This window comes from Lupinus angustifolius, chromosome LG03 (assembly GCF_001865875.1).
Source record: "Lupinus angustifolius cultivar Tanjil chromosome LG03, LupAngTanjil_v1.0, whole genome shotgun sequence".
NCBI classification, from domain to species: Eukaryota; Viridiplantae; Streptophyta; class Magnoliopsida; order Fabales; family Fabaceae; genus Lupinus; species Lupinus angustifolius.
The window spans coordinates 11,430,114-11,449,508 of NC_032011.1; the positions used below are offsets into that span (position 1 = coordinate 11,430,114).

Below are 19,395 nucleotides of genomic sequence, written 5' to 3' on the forward strand. Positions count from 1 at the left end.
CCTAAAGATAAACCGAAAAGTTTATGGACCGATGATGAGCGCAAGAAGGTCCAGCATAACATGCGCGCCAAAAACATCATCACATCGGGAGGATAGTCATAAAAGTTCATGGTTAGTCTTCTTAGTGTCCTCTTGTCATTCTCTAAAGCATTGGGAGGATAGTCCTGACTTCTGAAGTATTCTCTTATATCATGGTACCATGGCTTGTAGTCGGGCTCTTATTCAATTACATGGCAATAAGCTGGTTCATTCTTATCTTCTATTTGGAAGAGGAGTAGGATGTCTCCACCAATATGAAACATTGAGGATATGGTTGCTAATGCGTTTTCCAACCTATTGTCTTCCCTATGGATATGGTAGAAGTCCACTTGATCGAACTGGTCAACCAATTTCTGAATGTAATCTCTGTAATACACTAATTTGCTGTCACAAGTTTCCCATTATTATTTTATTTGGTGGATTACTAGAGTAGAATCTCCAAATACTTCTAGGATCTTGGCTTTTGAATCAATAGCAGCTTTCAATCCCAAAGCACATGCCTCGTATTCTGCCATATTGTTGGTGCAGTCAAAGCATAGCCTAGAAGTAAGGGGAAGGAACTTCCCAATTGGGGACACCAACACAACAACTACTTCATGCCCAAGCACGTTGGAGGCCCCATCAAAGACTAATGTCCATTTATATTTTTTCTCTGGCCTCAACGGATAAGACCTTGATGTCCTCATCTAGGAACTCATACCTCAAATGCCCCAATTTATCCATGGGTTGGTGGTCCAAGTAGTCAGCAATAACACTCCTTTTATAGCCTTTTGTGTACATACACGATGTCATATTCAGATAGAAGCACTTGCCATCTAGCAACCCTTCCTGTTAGTATGGGCTTCTCGAAAATATATTTGATGGGATCCATTTTCGACACTAACCAAGAAGTATGACTCAACATGTCTTGCCTCAGACGACGAGATGCCCAAACTAAGGCACAATAAGTACATCCTAGTAGGGAGTACTTTATCTCACAAGTTGTGAATTTCTTACTCACATAGTAAATGGTTTGCTCTTTTCTCCCATAATCATCACGTTATCCCAAGACACAACCTATGGATTCATCAAGTATAGTGAGGTAGAGGATCAAGGATCGCCCCATAATTGAAGGCATCAATACTAGAGGCTCTGTCAAATATTGCTTTAAATTCTTGAACGCTGACTGACATTCATCATTCCATTTCACAGGCCTGGTTCTTCCTTAAGAGCTTGAATATGGGTTCACATGTGGATGTTAGTTGTGAGATGAACCTGGAAATGTAGTTCAATCTCCTTAAAAATCCGCTGACTTCCTTCTCTGTTCTAGGTGCCGGTATTTCAATAACGGCTTTCACTTTCTCTGGATCTACCTTGATACCCTTCTGACTAACGATAAAATCCAAGACTCGACCAGATTTCACTCCAAAGCTGCACTTAGTTGGATTCAACTTAAGGTGGTACTTTCGTAGCCTTTTGAAAAGCTTCATCAAGTTTTCAACATGCTCTCCCTCAGTTTTGGACTTACAAATGATATCATCTATGTAGATCTCTAGCTCCTTGTCCATCATGTCATGGAAAAGAACTAACATGGCTCTTTGATATGTAGCCATAACATTCTTTAATCCGAATGACATGACTTGCTAACAAAAGGTACCTCATAGAGTGATAAATGTAATTTTGCTCATGTCCTCTAGTGCCATTTTGATCTGATGTTACCTTGAATACCTATCCATGAATGGGAAGAGGGCATGGTTTGTAGTACTATCAACCAAAACATCTATACGCGACACTGGAAAATCATCCTTCGGGCTGCCTTTGTTGAGGTCTCTATAGTCGACACATATTCTCAATTTTCCTCCCTTCTTCGTCACAACTATCATATTGGCTACCCAATATGAATACTCAACAAATTTAATGAACCCAGTTGTTAGCCATTTTTCCACTTCTTCCTTGACCCTTAAGGAGATCTCTAATTTGATTCTTCACAGTTTCTGCTTCACTGGCTTAGAGTTAGGTGTTGGTGGTAATTTATGTTCCACTATACCTTGATCTAGCCCTGACATCTCATCGTATGACCAAGAAAAGACATCCTTAAATTCATGCAAGAGTTGGACTAGCTGCTCTCGTTCCTTAACATCCATCATGGTTCCCACTTTCACCTCTTTCTTATCCTCTTCAGACCCTAGGTTGACAAGCTCTAGGTGAGGATTGATTTCTCTGGCTTCTTGCTCTACCAATCTGAGTAGCTCTAATGGAGCCTGTCATTCATCATCATCACTGTCATCCTCTATATGGTTGATAGATTGGTAAGGGCTAGATGAAGGCTTACTAACATGACCCTCATTTTCAAAGTCGTTATCGGATCTACAACATGGGGATGACTGAGTTAGATGCCTATTGATTTGACCTTTGATCTCTCTTTATTAATTTTATTTTGATTTTATTGTGATTTTATTTTGGCATGCAAAAAAAACAATAAAAATGCAAAAGAAATAAATGGAGATGATTGAGAAAAAGATTGATCTTTATTTATTGGATGAAAATACTGAAACAAATGGGCTCTAATTATTGAAAAGCAGCTACAAGATTACACTTAGTCATTACATTGGTCCTAATGTAATAGGTGCATGTGAAATTTTGCTCTAGTTCTTCAAGCAGGTGCTTGAGGGACACATGTATACAAACTCAGGCTCTTCCTTTGTCCATTCCTCTTCCACAACAGCCACCATTCCCGAGAACTTGATACCACCACTAACAAAACTTTGGATGATGTGTTGTATGGAAATCTATGTTATACTCTCCCATCTAAGGTGCCCTAGCCAATCCAGATGTCTACTTTTCTTTTCTTCTATGATTCAGAGCCTATCCTTGCGAGTAGGTATGTACCCCAAGTCATATCGATCCTTATTAGCTTTGAGTATTATGACCTCTTCACATACATGTCCATATTTTCCTAACCCTCTCCCTGGCTGGTATTTCTTACAAATCATTACCTTCACCATCATGATAGAAGCATCTGATGGATAGGGGTTCAACAATGGCGCTCCTTCTAGCACAAATGTGGTGTTTGCAATCTCGAGGCCCTGGGGTGATGTTTCTAATGCTTCCTCAATTACTTATATGTAAGGGGTGTCGAATGGTTGAGACATTATCACATTTGCTTCCCCTGAAACTGTTATAAGCCTTCCATTCACAATGAACTTTACCTTTTGGTGCAGGGTAGATGGTATCGCTCCTGAGGAGTGAATCCATGGACGTCCCAACAAGTAGCTATAGGTTGGATTGATGTCCATTACATGGAATAATATGTTGAATATGCAGGCCCCAATCTTGATAGGTAATTCCATTTCCCTTATCACATCTCTATGAGACCCGTCAAAACCTTTGATGATCATTGAGCAAACCCTCAAGTGGGAGGTATCCACCGACAATCTAGAGAACATCCTCCTAGTCATAACATTCAGAGATGACCCATTGTCTAAGAGGACTTTTCCAATTACACAATCATTACACATCGCTGAGATGTGTAGGGGATGAAATGTCTTGTGCCTTCAGAAGGTATCTCATGGTCACAAATAGAGATAAAGTTATCGGCCACAATGTTATTGACTATCCCACCTAACTTGCAAGTGGATATGTCATGACTGACATGAGCCTAGTTCAACACCTTCAGCAATACGTTTCTATGAGCCTCGAGCTCATCAACAATGACAACAAGTATATACTTGCTGGGGTTTTGTTCAATTGATCCATTACCATGTACTCGCTTTACTTTATGAATTTGAGGAACTTTCAAGCTTCTTTATTGGACACCCCTTAGGTAGCCCCACATCAACTTCTTCTTCTACATAGTCAGTTTTGTTTTCTTTGCCTTTAGAAACTCCATATGAAGCCCTCTCTACCTCTGGTGGAACATAAATACGCTCACTCCTCGTAACTATACTATTTCCAGCTATATTGGTGACTACCATAGGATCTATCTTTAGGCTATTTTCTTCATACACCCAAGGCACTACCTTGTCTGATTAATAAGGGAACGAACATACTCCCCTCGTTATCACTAGTTCTATATGTCAAATGAAAGGTTCCCATTGAGGTTGGGAGAAATAGCTCTTAGTACCCATGGGTTGATTTATCACGGGTTCATATTCCCATATGAACACAAGTATATATGCTCGACCCATCTCTATAGCATTGATCCTATGGCATTGGGACTTCCCTCCCATAGAAATCAGTTTTATGTCAATCATTTTCTGTAGGAGTGACTTAAACTTCTCACGTTCCTCCAAATTATGGCCAACAGGGCCATGCATCTCACAATTCTTCAAACCATTATCGTTTGTCTCTTGAATACCAACTTCTACCAAACCTTGCCTGCACATCTTTCGGTAGATGAACCCCATGGGCATATTCACTTCATTAACTTTGTCAATAGTTGCAACATCTCCTTTCTCTTATATAACATTCACCCTCTGGTCTCCATGGTTAGGTAGAAGATTCCCAGTTATATTATGCGTGGTTTCCTTGAAATCTATCTATTTTGCATTGATAAGGTCCTGTACCTTAAATTTAAATGCCTTCAAGTCTTCCACTAGATGTCTTACTACTCTTGAATGATAAGAACAAGTAAGGTTTTCATTGTACCATATGCCAAGATTCTCAAGGATTCTTCTAGGGATTGGTGTTATCATTCCATGCCTTTGAAGATAGGCAGATAGGTATGTGTATGACATTGGGATCTGGTCAAACATTGGTGCCCTCCTATCCTGTTGGTTGTAATTGTTGTTTCTGGAGTATTGTGTATGGTTTTGTCTAGGTTGACATTTGTTATTGTTTGGATATGTGGTGTTTTGGTTGTGGTTTTGTGGGTTATTGTTTTGAGTTTAGTTTTGTGCGAACCGAGAGGGTGGATGGTAATTATTCTAATTGTTGTTTCTAGGTTGGAGTCTCCATGGCTCAACAGCAATGAAATGAGCCTCCACATCATGTTTTTTCATAAAAGCAGGCTTCTTCCTTGAGCCTGAACTTTCTTCAGCAATCTTTCCATTCTTGATCCCCCTCCAACTTTTCTCTCACTTTAATGTGAGCATTGAAGTTGGTTGCCACGTTTCCCATGAGGCGTTCGTAGTATGGATTCTTTAGGGTGTCGATAAAGATCGTTAACTACTTCTCTTCCTCTAATGGTGGGAAGACTTGAGATGCTAGTCTTCTCCACCTCTGGACATGTTCTCGAAGATTTTTAGATGGTTTATTTGATATGTTTTGTAACTAAGTCCTATTGATCGAGGCCGTATCCGATGCAAATAATATAACAATTAAGAACTATAGTACTAAGAAGTGACTCCTAGGTCGTTTCTCAAGGATTATCTTTTAAGGAAAGATTCAAACACCTTATACTCACACACACAAACGGGGGGTTTTTGTTGGATGTTATGAAACATAAATCAATTTTAGAAACAGTAGAAAAAAGCAATGTAATAAAATGGCTAAATCCCTTTGGTTCATTTGATCACAACTCAATCCTCGGTTTCAAAAGATTATTTTCAGATTACAGCCATTAAATTCCGAATTTGTTGAGAATCAATTAACTAAGCGATAATCAATTCAAAGTTCCAAAACCTAAGCCTCTAACTAAGCGAAATCAGCATAAGCATGAAACGATTAACAAATTCACACAAACTAAACATTCATGCACTAGAGAGTAAATCAACTAAGCGAAGATAAACTCATAAACCAGTTTCTAAGCAATGGAATTAAGCAAACCATATTCAGAAATAAGATAGAAGAAATCAACAATAAAGAAACCAAAAATGCATTAATAACAAAACCTCAAGGGTTATGATACATTACCAAAGGAACTTAGTCCAAAAATTTAGCCTTCCATGACAATGGAAGAACAAACCGAAAATGAAAAATGAAGAAGAAATGAAACCCTAGCTGAGTCGAAAGAGGGAAAACGAAATTTCAAGTGTTTCAAAATGATGGAAAAGTAAAGTGTGTGTGTTTGGAGTGGGGAATCCGAATTTAACCCCTCCAAAACGCATAAAACAAAAATGGGCTTAAAACATGGGCCCAAAACTAAAACCGAATTTACAAATAAAAGCTCCTAAAAATATATATAATCTTCACTTCAACACATATCCTCAACTTCCATAATTCCCAAAATGTCATTGGTGTCAATTATGATCTAAAAATGATAATAGATTTAATCAGACCAAATAATCCCAAATTAAGTCATCTTAGGAATATTAGTCCAATAAAGTCTAAAACACCAAACCATGTGAAACAAAGTCAATTAGGCACCAAGAATCATCAATCATTGGAAATTAAGGTTATGAATAGAGTGTAATATATTGTTCATCACCTATCAGGTGCAGCATCCTCATTGTACATATACTGCTTGACAAAATTATTAGACAGGTTTAGGAAAGTCCTGATTTGTGTTTTCTATACCTGGATATACTAGCTCATGGCTACTCCAACCAAGCTATCCTAAAAGCAGTGTATCAAGAGATTGACATTCCCGTGGTACACTGACATCTTCCTAGCGTACATATGTATATGGCTTTTGGGACAAGTAGTCTCAGTATACTTCTCAAACTCGGGTACCTTAAACTTGGGGGGAAGCACTACGTGTGGCACCAAGTTCTTCTCGAAAGAATTTTTTGAGATTTGAATAACTTGCTCCCTCAATGGCCTTCAACCTTTCTTCAGTTGAGATCCACTTTTCATCCTCTTTCCCAAGATTTGGCATGTTACTTCCCAAAGGAGTCATTTGGGTCGCAGTCTGATTATACGCCCCATTCGGTGGATCAATGGCATTTGTACGGGTTCTAGCAGCCCTTTGAGGAGGATCATAGTCGGGATCATGACTGAGGTCTAAAGGTGGAGTTTGTCGTCTCATGATATTGTTATGGGGAGCTACTCCATCATGGCCTTCCTGATGTTGATTAGTACCAGTTCCCTGGCTAGGATTTCTGAAGCCTGGAGGGGGTGTTTTAGGTGATCATGTGGCCCGGTGGTAGCAGCTTGGGTGTTCTTCTCCTTCTCACTTTGGAGAGCCCTCAAAATCTAGAACATTTCTGCCATTTGCTCCTTTAGATCAGCTAACTCAATTCTACTCTCCTAGTTGGTGTCGGGAGAGTCAGCCATTTGTCTAACACGAAGTCGGGTGTAGTAGGGGTGTTGTGGAGCAATGCTGACTTGGATGAATGCAATGTTTTAGGAAATGATGCATGAAATAATGAATTTATAAGATATACCTCTTTTTGTATGGTTAATATGTATGACCCCAAATTTGGGGAATTAAGGAGCATAGTCCATTATCCCGCGTGTGGTTGGTGACAACCTTTAGAGTAAAATAATTTAGACCAAGATTGCATCTCAAAACCCCTTTTTAGAATCTAAAACCACCTCATCTTGATGACTAAGGAGCATCGTCCATTAGCTCGTCTACGTTTGACAACAATCTTTAGCATATTGGTAGACTAAGTTTGCGTCTTTTGTCCAGCTTTATAATCCTTTTTTCTTTCCTTTTTTTTTTCCTTATTTTCCTTCTTTTTTTAATATGAGTTCTGCTTGGCTGAGAAGTTCGAAAAAAAAAGATTATTTGTTTATAATGAAGCAAATTGTCATCAAGGAAGAGGAATCACATACATCGATTTCCTCCTTTCCTTATTTATTCAATAAAAGGAACCTAAATAATCCAAGCTAGAACCCCCCATTACTTTCCCTTCTCCATCGCCTGAATTTTTTGATAAAATGGGTGTAACTACCAAAGAGAGCTCTCATTGCATGACGTATCTCTATCTCTGGGTACATGTGGAACTCTTGTTGGGCCTCCTCAAAGGTTACCAGCCATCCATCTGCAAAGTCCCCAAACCCTTCAATGATGTTATGGCATCTTCCTCTCCATTGCTCCTTTTCCCATTGACATTTAATCAAAGCACTTATCCAATTATTTTCCCAGGCCTGCTGATTTCCCCTTAGGTGATCATATGATTCTATCAAGTCCTATAGCTAACCTATTGGTTGAGTTTCCATGAGGATGGCCTCTTCCTTTACTTGATCTAATGACCTCTTACAAACATCCTCCCTCCTATGCGATTGATCAAGAGCCTTTCGATACTCCCTGATTGTGGCTTTAGCTTGCTCAAGCTCCTTTGTAGTCATCTCCTCTATATTTGTCTTGTTTATCAAGGCATGCCCTTGAGCCTCGAGTTGTTCCTTCAGATCCTTCATTTCTTCCTCTATTACTCACTTTTGCCATATCAAAGCAACTTTGCCGAACTTGGAGCACATATTAGTATAGTCTCTTTTCAAACTCTTAATATCTTCCTTGAGCTTAGAAGTGGTTGATCGAGGTCGTACCCGATACAAATAATATAACAATTAAAATTTGTAGTACTAGCAAGTGACTCCTAGGTTGTTTTCAAGGATTATCTTTCAAGCAAAGCTTCAAACACCTTATACTCACACACACACAAGGGAGTTTTTGTTTTTGGATAGTACGGACATAAATCAAATTCAGAAATAGTAGTTAAATAATGTAATAAAACCGCTAAATCCCTTTGGTTCGTTTGTTCACAACTAAATCATCGGTTTCAAAAGATTATTTTCAGATTCCATCCATTAAATTCCGAATTTGTTGAGAATCAATTAACTAAGAAATAATTCATTCAAAGTTCCAAAACCTAAGCCTCTAACTAAGCGAAATTAGCATATGCATGAAATAATTAACAAATTCACACGAACTAAGCATTCATGCACTAGAGAGTAAATCAACTAAGCGAAGATAAACTCATAAACTAGTTTCTAATATAAAAGAAATCAACAATAAAGAAACGGAAAATACATTAACAACAAAACCTCAAGAGTTGTGATACATTACCAAAGGAATTTAGTTTACAAGTTTAGCCTTCCATTGAGTGGAAGAAAGAAACCAAAAATGAAGAAGATGAATGAAAACCGAAAATGTTTAGCAAACCCTAGCAGAGCAAAAGAGGGGGAAATAGAATTCTAAAAATGAGTGAATGTAGAGTGTGTGAGTGGGATTCGGGTTCCTCTTTTACAAAGAGTAAAACCGAAAATGGGCCCTAAACAATGGGCCCAAAACTAAAACCAAATTTACAAATAAAAACTCCCGAAATAAAAATACAATCTTCACTTCAACACATATTATCCACTTCCACAATGTCCAAAATGTCATTGGTGCCAAATATGATCTGAAAATTATAATAGATTTAATCAGGCTAAATAATCCCAAATTAACTCATTTTAGAATATTAGTCCAATAAAGTCAAAAAGACTAAACCATGTGAAACATAGTCCATTAGGCACCAAGAATCATCAATCATGTTAAATTAAGGTTATGAATAGTGTGTAATATATTGTTCATCAGTGGTGCTACCAAATTTTTCCAGAGTTAAGTCCTTCATTTCATTTTGGTCCATGGATTCCTAAAGTCATCCCTCTAGGAGTTTGATATTCCCATGGAGCATGACTTTAGTTGGCATGGGACCTCCCTTGACTTGTGGCATCATTGGTGAAGGTGTGTTGACATTCTTCATCCTATTAGTTATCCATGACTTATACTCCTCAAAATAAAAAGTCATATGCTCCCCTAATTCATTTTGCCCATGTAGATGGATCCTTTGAAGAGCCTTCCTTATTCATTTAACCATCTCCGAAGATGAGCCTTCATCCTTGTACCAGAAATAGCAACCTTCCAATTGCCTATCAGATGTAGAAACCACTCCCCATTTCAGCTAGCCTAGTACCAAGGCAGGTGGAAAAGAGATACACCCTCTAGGCCACATCAGCACTAGGTTATGGAACTCCTCGCATAAAGACATGACTTACTGATGACGCTCATATAGACAACATTTCTCATAAATGTTTCTTGGCGTGACTTCTTCAAACAACTTCTTCCATTTGAGTAACGGCATGTCTTCGACATAAGTGTTGATGAACCTTCTCAAGGGATAGCAAGATCCCAACCCATATATGTGATGTTTGAATCAGGTTAGAGTCCATACATGTAGAAGTTGGATACAATATCAGATTCGAACTTTACTGACATTTCTCTAAAGACCCCTCTTGATATTTTTGGAAGGATAAGAACGTTTCTGCTAGAATAGTAGCACAAGGTTGACTCTAAACCGGGTGAATTTTCTAAACACATCCATAGCTGTCTAGTCCACCATGTCGCCAATAAATGGGAAAATGACCATCCCATATATGGATAAGGCAAACGCGGGCCGGAACAAGGCCCATTTCTTCTAATCTGCTACTTTGGAAATATGATTTTTAAGGAAGTGCCATTTTAAACCACTCACCTCTTGCTTGGAGAGATCTAATGCCTTTGGGCGTGCACCGATGAGGTCCTCTATATAGCCTTCAGTAGTCATTCCCCCTTATGAATTGATATAGCTTCAGCCTACTCACCATTGGAATGTCTAGAAGAGTCTCATACTCCTCCATGGTTGGAGCTGCATCAAGGTTAGGGAACTCTAATATATGGAGGTTAGGGAACTCTAATATATGGAGCTTAGGTTGCCAATATTGAATGATGATTTGCATTACTTCTATGTCCTAGGGGCGAACTTGGACGAAGACAATGTCCAACAACCTCTCATAACTATCCATAAATTTCCCTTTAATCTTGTCCGACATTTTAGGAATTTGTCCTCCATATTTATACATTTGAAGGTTTCTCCTTTAATGCCAAATGCACATATTATTTGAATAAAAAAATTGATTGAGTATGTATGCATGTGATTCAAGGATGCATGAATGGATGAATGTATGCATGTGGATGGGTGTGCATCCCTTTTTAGGGCGACGGGCCCTGTTTTGAAGTAACTTAGTCATCATTATGATTAAACATGTTCATTTTTTATATAATATTTTTATCGTTCAGGTTGCCTTTGGGTAAAGATGAATTGCCCTATTGTTTTTGTTTGTGATGATCCCATTGGTGGGGAATAGGTTTCCCCTCAAGGGAGACTATAAAATCAAAAGATGAGATATGACACTATTAGATCATTAAATGACATGTGAGTTTTTTATTTTTGAAACAAGAGTCTCAACTTGTGCATGATATGGTATGGTATGATACGATTTGTTTCCCAAAATTCATAATATATACACCTACAAGGGTTTTTCGAATATCTAAGGAACAACATCTTAGGGTAGAGTTCTAAGGTATAATGGACGCCCTAACAAGATCTAGACTCTCTATAAGGGGCTCATATTGTAACTCTCTCAAAAGAAGAGAAACCCAAATATTATGGGGTTAGAAACAAGAGTCTGTCTCGATCGGCTAACTCATAATACTTGGTAACAATATGAGTGATCCACATCACCAACACTTAGAAATGACAAAGGCTATGACTAGTGAGGCTAGTGTCTCTGCTATCCAAAAATATATTACTAATACATGGGTGTCAGACATATGTATGTGTCAAAATTTGTGTACTATACTTCTTAGAAAACATACCCTCAAACCACAACATAACATGAATTATAAAAAATATACAATTAATAAAAATAAAGAATTACAACTTCTTTTTTGTGAAAAAATAAAATTAAATAACCAAATTAAAAAACATAATTAGCCATATATTTTAGTGATTATGGGCAAGATTCTTCCATAGGATAATGTTTTTTCATTATAATTTTTTTACTTTGATTAATCTGAAATTTAATAGAAAATCAATAAAAATATAGTTTTATTTATTTTTTCTATTTATTTAATGTTTGAATTTCGGAAATATCAAAATAATTTTTTTTATTTTCTTGCTTTTTATGTATGGATTTTTAGAAGCTCATTTCAATTTGATTTTTTCTTTTATTTTGAGAAAAATGATGTAGGTTTTTGGAACCTAACTTTTTTTTTTTAAACTCATTTTTTTTAGAATTCAATTATTTAAATTAACAAGTTTTGAACTTTTTCTGGGTCGGACAAAATTGAATATTCATTTGTGTAATAGAGTTATGGAAACAATAACTAAAATGTAGTTGAGAAAATAAGAACTAACATAAAATATTTAACGTCAAAAACTCCTCTCTAATGATGACGAGTGAAACAATCACGATTAAAAATAAAATGTTTTCACTATTTGGGAAATAGTACAACATCTCTATAAATACAGATAGAGAGAGAGAACAATCACACTCTTTCTTAAAATAGAAAAATACAACTCTCTATATGTAAAATATGAGAAACACTCAGAAGATACTACAAGAATATTAAACTGGGAGTGAGGCTTGATGTTTTATGTGTTGCAATTTCATGAATCAACGTTTTCTATTTATAGAGAAATCCTCTGGCCTTGAATTTAATATTTTTCCGCTAACCAACCATATTCATCAATGTTTTCTCACTTTCACCATCAAATTGCCTTCATTTTTACTTTCAAAACCAAAGTGTCTTTACATGTTCTCACAAACTCTCATTTGAAGTCACTTTTCGCAAGTTGTCAAAACCATTCTTAATTTTTAGTTCTATATTGTTCATGTTTCTGATAGACTATAATATAACATTTGAGGTTCCTTTTATGTATTTTAGGATCCTCTTCACAACATTCCATTGCTCATTACTTGGATTTGTCATGTAACTACTCACCACTCCAATTGCTTAAGCAATATCCAACCTCGTACATATCATGGCATATATAAGGCTTCCCACCATTGATGCATATGATATTCGAGACATTTTCATCCTCTCTACTTTGTTGCTAGGGCTCATACTTGAGGATACTTTTTAATTGACAAGAAGTAGGGTAGAGATTGACTTACATTTTTGCATGTTGAGGCATCACAAGACTTTCTTCAAATAATTCTTTTGAGAAAGCCAGATCTTCCTATCTTTTTTATCTTGGTGAATTCACATCCCTAAAATCTTATTTACTAGTCCTAAGTCCTTCAAATAGAACTCCTTGGGCATTGTGCCTAAAATTATTGGACTTAATCTTTGTCGGGCCTACTTGGATTTTGAGTCCAATTTTTTTTTTCATTGGAGTTGCACATCACGAACACAAGTCATCCAAATATAAGAAGATAAGAATAACATATTGGTTTTCTAGTCCACATCTCCATTATTGACTTCAACTCAATTGTTTAAATGGTGAAAGATTTATTACATAGCATGCAATTTTTACTACTTCCGCTAAGAAATACTTGGCTAATCTTGTAGTTCCCAACATAGATCTTTTAGGGTAAAATCGAGTATACACACATAGAAAGGGTGAATAGGTGAAGTGTCACAATTTAGTTGATTTTCCGGTTTATCACAAATATCAAAATACAGACCATGATAATCGATTATCTAACATGTTAATCGATTATTCACTTTAGATAATCGATTATTCATAGAATTAATCAATTATTTGGTAATTCTAAAATCTTGGAATACTTAGATTTCTTGTTGAACAAGTTTCATGAAAATAGTTTTTTCAGATTCAATTACTTAACAACAGTACACTAAACAAAATATGCAGATTAAGATTCAATTTAAGCTATTATAAAGAATCAAAACTAATATACGTAAAAACAGAAAGTAAAGAGATTAAGGATAGAGAAAAGTGAGCCAAGATATTTTATCATGATTCGTTTGTGGGTCCACTTACAAACTATATCTAGGCCTCCCCGTCTAATCTTGGGAGATTTTTTTCACTATGAAATTCAATGTATTTTTACAAAATATACTTCCAATCAATACAAGATTTTCCTTCTTAGAAAATGGAGATTTCTAATCGATTTGACCCTTAACCCTCACTTCCAAGAACCTTATAATTGTGAATATCTCAACACAACTACAGCTAGGATTTTGCACCTAATTCTCAAGATACTTGAGAACCTTCAAATCACTCAACTAAATTGAAAAACTAAATCTGATTAATAATGCACCTATATTGTGCTAATATGACTATAATCTCATACCTAAAACCCAATGACAGTAATCACACAAAAATTCCTAGTTTCTAATATGATTTATACATGGTTTTCTCAATATGCACTTTCTTAAATATATGAAATTTTACTAACTTTTCTCTCTTGATTCTTATAGAAACACTAACTCTAATCCCGGAAGATTTCACTCAGAGTTGAAAAAAAAAATATGAAATTTTGAAAACTCGAATTCTGATCTAATGAGAATAAAAACGATTTTTATACAAAACAGTTTTCTGTTGATCTAATCATTGTAATCATCGATTATCAAAATACTAAAAAACAAGATATTTGATGGACATAATCGGTTATCGATACCATAAGACCAAATTCTTTAGCTACTGGAACTCTGAATAATTGATTATCACTGTGCATAATCGATTATCATATTTCATATAGAGATAATGGATTATCATCTTAAGCTAATCGACTAAAAGAGTTGAAAGGTAGTTTTTTGATATGAAGAATGAACCTCCTACATGATGAATGTATATGCAATGTATGATTTCAAAATATATACATTTTATGCCAAAATCATGTATGTGCAATGCCTGAACATTATATTATTATGTATGGATGAATGAATGAAATGTCTTTATATTAATTAAGTCAAGTTTAGTTCTTGTGAGATCTCCATCCTAGGTTCATCTAACCCAGACTCAAACTAAGCAATCAACTTAAGACTTCTATAAAATATAAAAGAATCCTAACTCTATGATAACCTTGAGTCTTGGCATGTTGCTTTGTTGACTTCATCTTTAAGCTTTCAAATAATCTTTGTCTTGTTCAAGTTCTTGTCTTCATGAAAACTAAGTACACTTATCACACTTGCAATGTTTGACTCATATTGCAATGTCAAGCTCTCATTCTTTCCAAGAGAGTTATATTCACCCGCTCCGCTACATCATTTTTCTGAGGTGTATGAGCAAATCTGAATTTCCTTAAAATACCATATTGCCTACAATATGAGAGAAATTGTCATCTATGTATTCTCATACATTGTTTGTCCTCAAGCACTTACTTATTTTACCCATTTCAAGTTCCACTAGTGCTTTGAATTCCTTGAATACTGAAAACATATATGTCTTCTTCTTTATTGGATACACTCATAATCTCCTAGAGTAATCATCAATGGATGATACAAAACTATCCTACTCTTTCTAGGGATATTTCGATAACTCCATGAGAATGAACCAAACCTAGAATGTGTTTTCTCCTAGCAGTTGATTTATCAAATTTTAATCTATGTTGCCTTCTAATCACATGATGCTCAAAGAAATGTAGTTTTACAGATTTGAGCTCGGGTAAGGAATTTCAAATGATTATGAGGGAAACAACCACGAGTAAAAATAAAATGTTTTCACTATTTAGAGAAATATTACAACATCTCTCTAAATACAAAAGGAGAATTATCACACTCTTTCTTGAAATAGAAGAATACAACTCTCTTGATATTTTGTGTGTTGCAATGTCCTTAATCAAAAGTTATCTATTTACAAAGAAATCATATAGCCTTGCATTAAATATTTCTTCACTAACCAATCATATTCATCAATGCCTTCTCACTTCCACTATTGAAGAACAAGGATCCTCTCCATTAATGGAGAGACAAGTAGTTGTTTTTCTTCATATTTTGAATGGCAAAAAAGTGTTTTCAAAATAAATAAAAGGATAAAAGTGTCATTACATGTTATGTTTTGTGTGTTATAATGTGGTATTTATCTCTCCATTAATGGAGATGATCCTTGCTCACTGTTGAAATGCCTCCATTTTTTTTTACTTTCAAAGTGAGTGGGTTTACATGTTCTCACATTGTATTCCCTTGTAATAAGTAATGTAAGGAAATAAGATAAATGGAAAGAGAGGATTTGTTTATGAAGCATCATTAGAATTTACTTAATATATATAGCAGAGATAATTTATCTCTTTAAATCCATAGAGTGTTTGATATGTGTTTTATTTGTTTTCTCTCTAGAAATAAAAGTAAGACATTTGTTAAACACTGCGTGGATTTAAGGGGATACTTTATTCTATATATATATATGTGTGTGTGTGAGGAGAGATTCATTTACAAACAAGTTAAGTTACACTAGTTACACTCAATCTCAACTATTCATTTTCTTAAATCCAACGGATCAAATGAGTGAATGCAATAAGTTATTTAAGATTTTTTTTTTTTTTCTCTCATCATTTATTGCACTCACCCATTTGGTCCATTAGATTTAAGAAAATGAATGGTTGAAATTGAAGGTAACTTAACTTGAGTGTAAACATATCTCATATATATATATATGAGGAGAGATTTGTTTCTCTCTCATCACTTATTTCACTCACTCATTTGGTCCGTAGAATTTAAGAAAATCAATGTTGAGATTAATTATAATTAGTGTAACTTAATTTGAGTGTAAACGAGTCTCTTCTCATAATTTATATACATATGTTACATTGACTATGAATAAGAGTCTCTTCTTGACACAAACTAATTTTTGATGAAGAGATTAATATTAGTAAAGAAGAAAAAATTGAAGGCCTTGTAGATTAGAAAGGTCATGATAAATAAATAAGATTATTTTCTTCTAGTTAAGGTCTAACCTTATATTTCATTTCTCACAGATATCCTTACACTGAAGACAATTATACATGAGTCGGTAACATCCACAAGTATGTAGAGCTAACTTTTTTTGTGGTTATTTTTTCATCCACAAGACTCGAACCTAAAACATTGCTTAAGGGGAATTAGCATGTATCACTTTATATTTATTTTATTTTGATAACACATAAGGGTTATCAAAAAAATGTTTTGCAAAGTTTAAAAGAGGTAGAAAACATTAATAATGTTTCTAAAAAGGATTTTTTAGAAGAGGAGAGATTCATTTACACACAAATTAAGTTATACTAATTACACTCAATTTCAACCATTGATTTTCTTAAATTTTATGGACCAAATGAGTGAGTGAAATAAGTGATGAGAGGGAAAAAGAGAAATCTTACATAACATTTAAGTTTCACCTTTTGTCTATAGGATTTAAGATAATCAAAGGCTGAGATTAAGTGTAATTAGTGTAACTTAATTTATGTGTAAACAAATCTCTCCTCATAAATTTTGTATAGGTACAAAACTATTTGTGAAATTTTATTAGATATGTAGGATTAGTGTAATTTATAAGTTTGAGGCAAAAATTACATCTTTTGTATATGAAAATAAAGTATAGTATAATATAAAGAGATAAATTATCTTCTCTAAAAAATAAATATATCTTATTTAATAATTTTTTATAAAAATATTTCTAAAGTCACAAAATAGTCTCACATTTATTGGACGGAGTAGATGAATGAAATAAATTATTGTGGTATAAGGAATACTTTATTCTACAGGAAAGATCCAGTATCTCCTAGTATAAACCTTCCCGAACGATAGTTAATCCTTCAAAAACAGAATATTCTGGGCTCTTCTCCACAGGCACTCAAAGTAAGTATTTGTTTCATTCCAATCCCTAATTATCTAAAATTATATGCGATTCCTGCTCACTAGGGTTTTATGTTTCCCCTCTTTCTTAATTATCAAATTAATGCACTCTTTGTTTCGAATTGATTACAGCTTCAGGTTTATCTATGGCAACCGAAACAAAAGCAGCCACCGAGGACGTTAAGATTGATCTATTTGAAGACGATGATGAGTTTGAAGAGTTTGAAATTAATGAAGGTTAGTAAATCTAAATGTTATCATTCTTCCGAGTTATCTCTGATTATATCTATTTATCTCTGTTTCAATTTCACTTTCTAGGTTTCCGGTGGTTATGTTGGGATTATTTTTAAATGTTTCTTATTAATACATTACTTCACTGGTAATATCCAGTAGCTAGCTTCCCCGATTCCTGTTGTACAATTTAGTAATTTCGTGATTGAGTAGGATTTGGTAATGGTCGATTGGATCTGTTAGAAACACAGATATCTTGATGCACCTTTTCCCATATTGTTGCACTTTTGAGTGATAGTTAGGTAGCTTTTAGTGTCTTAGTTTGTTCCATACTCACCTATACGTGGTTCTCTTTGTTACTGGTGCGGGTATGTAGTATGCAGTACGTTACCCCGTCAAATACCGGTACGCTAGGGGTATATTCAATAGGGTTTCTGTAGCTCTCTGCATAGTCATTTCTAGTATTGTTTCTTGTAGGTTTGAATCAACTTTTGTTTTACCATAAGAGAAATACCCAAGGATAAAAAAAATTCTTATTTCTTGTAACTCATTCATGTGAGTGAGTATATATTATTAATTATTCTTCTTTTCTTTTATTTAAACTGTATGTAAAAATCATGTTTGCTCCTTAAAGGGAACTAGTTCGTAAAAGAACCATGAATCGGTACGAGAGAACCAATTCATGGTTTGCTACCAAAATGAGAGAATTGTGTTTCAATGGTTTGTTCTCTTTGGTTCTACCTTTCTAATGGGACCCAAATGGCCAAATGGTCCACTTTTCAACTTATGTTCCCCATTCTATCCAGATTCTGGTTTACACAATGCTCGTATGTCCAATTCTAGCACCTATACTGAATGCTACTTTAGGTAGTCTTTGTTGCACTTTTAGAATTAAATGGAGCAAAGTGTTCTATCTCGTGACCTAGATCTGGAGGGTGAGACTCGGTGAAATGGCAGTTGTTGTCTTGTTAGTTGGAGATAATGGGTTCATGTCCCGGAAATAGTGTCTCCTCGTGCAAGGTAGTCATGTGTGCTTCAAATCGTTGAAGCAATTTTCATGGTGAAAATCAAATCAGAACAGGCAGAAAAGTGCTTTTGGGGCAGAGCGATGCACTAGAGTGTTGAGTCGCGGAAGTGTTTGTGTTTTGTGATTTGGGAAGATGGCTTGTGCAAATAGGATGTTTGGGCTTGATACCCGATTCTTGGCCGAACTCATTCGGCCCTTATTTCTAACCCTTGATAATTACTTTAATAGCGCCCCAAATATAACCTGGATTTTTAACCAAATTTCAACCCTTCATCAGTACACCCTACAGCCTCACTTCTCTCCATGATGGCAGCAACAACCCCCTGTGACCTTGCTCTGCTGGGTGCTCACTCAACCTTGTGACCTTCCTCTTTTTCCTAAAGTCTGTGACCTTCCTCTCTTCCCTAAAGTCTTTGACCTTCTTGCTTCTGAACCCAGAAACTTACGTGATTTTGATTTGGCAGTATTATATATTGTGTACTTATCATTTTTAATTTTCTTATCAATGTTATATTTCTGCACACACATGTATATGTGTCTGTTTAAATGTAGTATTGCATTTTAGTTGGAGCTATGCTTCGTGTTACAGTCAACAGCTCCTACTATCCTATACCTTCCTCTCCAAGGTCGACTCTATGCTTTGACTACCTTGACTTCATGCACTAGGTTGCCCTTTAAGTGTTTTGTCCTTCGTGTT

The 19,395-nt window shown here is 35.4% G+C and overlaps 1 long non-coding RNA gene across 1 annotated transcript in view; it reads left to right on the forward strand.

The window, feature by feature from the left end:
* The window catches only part of LOC109343375, a 23,087-nt gene extending 5,423 nt beyond the window's left edge, over positions 1 to 17,664 (forward strand). The window contains exons 2-3 of the long non-coding RNA XR_002107204.1: positions 2,032 to 2,037; positions 17,579 to 17,664. This is a non-coding gene — a long non-coding RNA (uncharacterized LOC109343375). The remainder of the gene's footprint in view (positions 1 to 2,031; positions 2,038 to 17,578) is intronic.